The sequence below is a fragment of the Aulonocara stuartgranti genome (genome assembly GCF_965226115.1).
Source record: "Aulonocara stuartgranti genome assembly, chromosome: 4".
Taxonomy (NCBI): Eukaryota; Metazoa; Chordata; class Actinopteri; order Cichliformes; family Cichlidae; genus Aulonocara; species Aulonocara stuartgranti.
The window spans coordinates 38,427,119-38,433,154 of NC_138942.1; positions in this window are offsets into that span (position 1 = coordinate 38,427,119).

Genomic DNA, 6,036 nt, shown 5'->3' on the forward strand with positions numbered 1-6,036 from the left:
TGAGTATTTGTCTTAATTTGCAGAATGTTTGATTTGCCAGCAACAAAACGCTTCCACAAACAAACCCGGGACAGTGAGTGAAGCAACGTTACATGACAAACAGCAAATCATAGCAAATACATAGAAACAGAATAATGTGCAAAAAAAAAAAAAGGTAAACACATGTGGGACAAATGGAGAGCATTGCAACTGCTCCTCCACTTTGTCACACTGACCAGGAAAAAACAAAGCGAGCAACTTGTGTAAATCAAGGTAAAAAAAACGGTTTCCCCTCCTCGTCAACACTGACGAACCATCGAGGTCTGCAGAATGATCTGACCAATGGCTCAGACGGTTCAGAGTCTCTGAGGTCATAGTGCTGCCGGGACTGCCCTTGACCATCAGCACTGTCGGTGTCAGCGCTGGAACACGACCATGAGGAAGACCTTGATATAGTTTGGGGCAGAGGTGGGACCAAGTCATTGTTTTGCAAGTCTCAAGTAAGTCTCAAGTCTTTATCCTAAAGTCTCAAGTCAAGTCTCAAGTAATGTCAGGCAAGTCAGAGTCGAGTCTCAAGTCACTGGTGTAAAAGTCCGAGTCAAGTCACAAGTCTGAAACTTTGAATTTCAAGTCCTTTCGAGTCTTTAAAAAAAACAAACGAAAAAATAATGTTGCAGTTATGCTAAATGTAAATATTAGACCATGTAATTTTAAAATCTGTGTTTTTCTCAACACATGACAAAATAGTGAACTTAGAAAATATACACAAATTGTGAAATTGCACCTCTTTAAAATGCAGCTCAATTAAACCTAGCTCCAAGAATAATTTTCACCGACAGTTCTGAGATAAGCTGCATGTTATTCTTGGATGCGGTTGTAGGACCGGCTTTAAAATCGCATGACAAAAATATCATACACATTAAAAAAAAACTGTATCACCAACGTAGCCTGGACAACATTTGCTAGTTAGATGAAGTCAGCTATCTCATCGTAGCATATTTATATGCATATTTATAATCATACGGTTCTTGGAGTGAGTGCATACACTCATGAAGTTTAGTAACTTCCGGTCACTGCAACAAGCCCAGGTACAGTTTACCGACGGATGGGTGCAGGACCTTGAAATGCACAGTGTAGAAAGTAAAGACCATCGTACGTATCATAAGTTTACCAGTCTCACAAATTGTCGTCATAAATACACATTCCTTAACCGTTTATTAATAGGACCTTTGAGCTCAAGTGTAATTAATTAGTAGTGGAAATAATTTCTGGTAGCATCACAGAAATGTAGCAGTGACAATAATACTGTATGCTGTAATCGTACTGGACAATTAGTGATACAAAAAACCTGTTTTATCCTGTGAATAAAAGTATATGTTTTTGTCAATGTACCATAATAACAGAAGCGAAACGCAATATTGTGTCAGGACAATTCACTATTTATGCACAATAAATAAAGGAGCATAGCACGACAATTTCTGTTCAGCGCCAGACTTGCTTGTAACCTATATCACCAATTATGTTATGAAAATGACTCATTAACTACAACAGCAGACTGACCTTTGTGTAAATGCTTGGAGCAGACTAACCTGTGAGCTGGAGGGTTCTGGGACGTTATATTTGCTCTTTGAATGGCTGCAATCCAGGCCACCCGCCTCTTTGTTACTTCGGAAACATGGCTCGAACAATTTCTCTTCAACGACGTAATCCGATAACAACCGATCTCTTTACCCGTCGGCTCCCCGTGGCTGTCATGCGACCGGCTATTGCAGTTAATAATACAACAGCTTCTTGACATTTTTGTGTTTCTTTTTATCGCTGTGTGACTGATTTTAATTGAAAGCCTGCGTGCGCTAGTACCGCTTGCCACGAGTTCCCAGAATCCTTTGCGGTTCTACCCGTGAATGACGTCACATTTTCAATCTCTATATAATATGCATGTTAAATTTTATATTTGGGGTAAAATATCAAGTCTTTTCAAGTAAACCGGTTCAAGTCCAATTCAAGTCCCAAGTCATTGGTGTAAAAGTCCAAGTCAAGTCACAAGTCTTAGAACATTTTTTCAAGTCAAGTCTAAAGTCATAAAATTAATGACTCGAGTCTGACTCGAGTCCAAGTCATGTGACTCGAGTCCACACCTCTGGTTTGGGGCACCATCTTTCTCACTAGAAGAAACAAGACTTGTCATCACTGCAGTCTCAATACTGAGAGATATTGAGATGAGCTACTGCAACCACTGGCACTCCCATATTTTCATATTCTGAGACCGAACTCTATATTGCTCGTTCCCATAGAGCAGGGTTTATCAGAGCTTACCTCCAAAATATGGGAATGGACTGTCTGCAGTCCTCACACTTGCTTCAGATGTTATCAGTCCATTCATTGGACATTATTGGTTGTAATCAGCCCCACAGATAGGAGCCAGGAGAGGCCCTCTACCCCTGCTAATCGCTCAGGTTTGTTATCCATTCACACAGAGGGCCACAAAGAAAAGGACGGGAACAGCCCAGAATCCATTTTCCTGACTTCATGCAAATAAGGCAGTGCTACCAGGTAAAAGGATTGAAATGGACAGCAGTGATTTTAATGAGTGAGTTAATGTGGTGTTGATATACCAGCTTTGACATGTATTTGTAGACGTTATGTTTTCCACTGTCTTTGTGATGCTAGCTTAAAGTTACTGTGTGAAAGGTTCATGTATACTGTGGTTGGTACGTCTTCGTCTTGGCTGTAGCGTTCTATTGTTTCTATTTCTGTTTTCTCTAACTGTTATTACTGTAATGAGGGTCTAACAAACAATTGATCTAATTGATCTCATTATCATTTGTTTATTTACAATTAAGTGCTTCCAACTTCTAGTCACAGTTTATAGGTTGCTCGTAGTTTTTAGCTTCTACTCGTGCTTATTATGGCTTCATTTTGTGCTTATGTCATTGCCTAATTTACACAGTTAAATGGTTCTGTATAAGAAATATTCTTGACAAATCCAGAAAACAAAAGGCTCGGTGATGTCAGACATGACATCATCAGCACTTTAAAAGTCAGGAAATGCTGGATGTCTCCTACACCTGACCTCCGTTTAGTAGGATGAAGGACGAGCTCAGAGCAAAGTAATAATAGTAAGCTTAACCCTTAAACAAGAAGCAAACATTTAAACCTGAAACATAATAAAACAAGATATGACTGTGTACTACTTTAATCTGCTGTTTTTTATTTAACTGCAACATAACACTAAAGCATCCCATGTCCCAATTGCCAGTCTTGGTAGCCGGGGTTCGGTCCACGTGGGTGGCTGGCCTCTCCCTTGGAGATAGGGTGAGAAGTTCGGCCATTCGGGAGGGGCTCAGAGTAGTAGTATCCTTGGGCAAGATACTAACCCTAAGTTGTTCTTCGATGCATCCATTGGAGTGTGAATGTAGTTAGAAAGCACTATGTATGGAGAAAGTGCTTGTGAGAATGGGTGAATGTTGTATGGAGAGTAGAAAAGCGCTAAATAAGAATCAGAGTCTATAACTGCTCACAGACTGGCTGTCAGGAAGCCGTTCGAACGCAAGCAAAACCGGGACACAATACAGAGCTATGCACAAGACGTAGACTACAAATTTATTTATTGAGCACTGTTCATAGATTAAAATCACAAAGTGTTGCACAATAAAACCAAAAATATTAATAAAATATTGACATGAAACAATGAAAACATTAATTAAAGCTTGTTTGTATAGAAATGGTGCCTGAGAGACCAATCCCCACGGGGACCAACAGTAGCCTCGGACACGAAGACCTGAGTGCTCGGGATGAAGCACGAGGTTTCAGGGATAAACTGACCAGAGCTTCACCATGTAGAGCTCAACAAGTTCAAACTGAAATTTTAAAATGAAACCTAAAATTTACTGGCAACCAATGAAGAGAAGCCAAAACTGGAGTAACATGTGGCCTCCTATTGGTGCTGCAGTGTTCTGTCTGAAGGCTCCAACGCTGATTTGTAGAAACCAGTAAAAAGACCACTGGAGTAATCCAAACGAGAAGAAATAACAGCATGAAGAATCATCCCCGGCTCAGCCTTTGACACCAGCAGCCTGACCTTAGAAATGTTTCTCATGTGATTAAAACACTTCTGAACCAGTTTGGAGACATTGAACTGTCGCTATGACGCCCAAATTTCTGAGACTCGATTGAACGGACGAGTCTAAAACACTGATGCGCTGCTTGATAACTCCAAATGATCATCATCATCATGTATGGAGGTGATTATGACAGTGAGTATCTGTTGTGTGCCCACCTTATTACTAAATTAGGCAGAGCACTCTGAATTGAATCAGGACATAAAGCACGGTCTTTATGTTGCTTTATTGAACACTCTTCATCTTACAACTAGCCACTTAACGGGGCTTCCTTCGGACAACAACATCCGGTTCAAAGGTCATCACCTTAAGACATAGCCATATCCGTACATATCTTCAACCATCTTTAAAAATGGTAGAGGGATGGTTTGGGCTGCGTGTCAGGCAGTGCTGGTGGGAATCTTGTGAAGGGAAAAAGATGCCATCTAAAAGCATGCAGTGGGAACTATGGAAGAAATTACAAGAAAGCTTGATTAGGAGAGTTCAGGCTGCACTGACCTCTGGTGATATCAGCAACTTTCAAGCTTGTTAGAACTGTAAAAACTCAGCTTTCATACTGTATGTCTCTGTGTCAGAGATGTCAATAAATCACTGCACCTATTTCCATGTTTCCTGTCAAAACATAAAGAAAAGAAGACTTTTGCTCTGTACTCTGCTTTATTTGAAATGAATGGAAGAACAAAACAAAATGCTTCCAGTGGAAGGATGGCTTTGACACTGGGAAAGTATTTATGGTCTGTATCGGGCTTGCCTGTCCATATGGAGCAAAAACAGCTCTGCATCATACACTCAGGCTCCTGACATCTTTCTGCATTAGGAAACCTAATCACAGTTTATAGACAAGTCAGTGTCATTTTAGTGACAGTACCAGGTTGTTTCACAGCAGAAGTCAGCCATGTTTAGGGAAGGTCTCGTCCCTTCAGACCTCCACATTTTTATTTTCAGTACATCCAAATAAATGCAGTAGGACAGTAGTTTATCACTGAAGTCAATCAAAAGCCAACAGATAGTTGGCCTGCTCGAGGAAACCTTACTTTCTGGGTTACGTTTCATGCTGGTACTGTGGAGATCTGACTGTGGATGTATTTCACATATGCAGCCCTTGGACAGTGTCCAGGTACGTTTAAAAAGAGAGTAACAGTGAGATGAAGCCAAAGAAAGTGAATATAACAACCCACAAATAGTGTTTAGGTCGTTATATCTTTACAGAACTATTTTTTACTGAAGAAGTACCAAAACCCTGCATACATTTATTCCACCGTCGCTGGAAATCTAGTCAGCATGTAGAGGAACCTGTTTGTTTTCTATCAGACTAAATGTGTCTCTGTGTTTATGATACACTGGACGCTTTCTTATGATAAATAATGGATTTCTGTGTCCAACTAAAGAGAGACCCTTCACTGATGACGATGACGTAAACAGACAGACGTTCACAGCGCTATATACTGCCCCCTCATGGTCATCTTACAAGCAGCGTACACTATGGTTTTATATCTTCACAAATATTTTATATTTTTTATTAAGATTTGTATGTTGTGTTGTTGTTTTTTGAAACTATGGACGTAACGTCTGTCAATAAAGATAGATGGATGGATGGATGGATGGATGGATTGATTGATTGATTGATTGATTGATTGCTGACAGCAGCATCTTCAAACATCACCACACATCATACTGAAGTCATTCATGCAGTTTGTAGGAAACAGGCCGCTGTGTTCATTTCACAGGCGGAGGTCACGTGTTTACCTGTACATAGAGTCGCCATTGTTGTTGTTGTTTATTTGTTTGCTGTTTCTACGACGGCGTGCGCACACTGCTGCACTCGGCCTGTCATGAGTGTGTTTTAAACGTCACACAGTGATATCTGATCATGTGTAAACGGCTGGTTAGTGTGTGTTAAACTCATAATGCGCACACACACATAAGATGAGCGAAC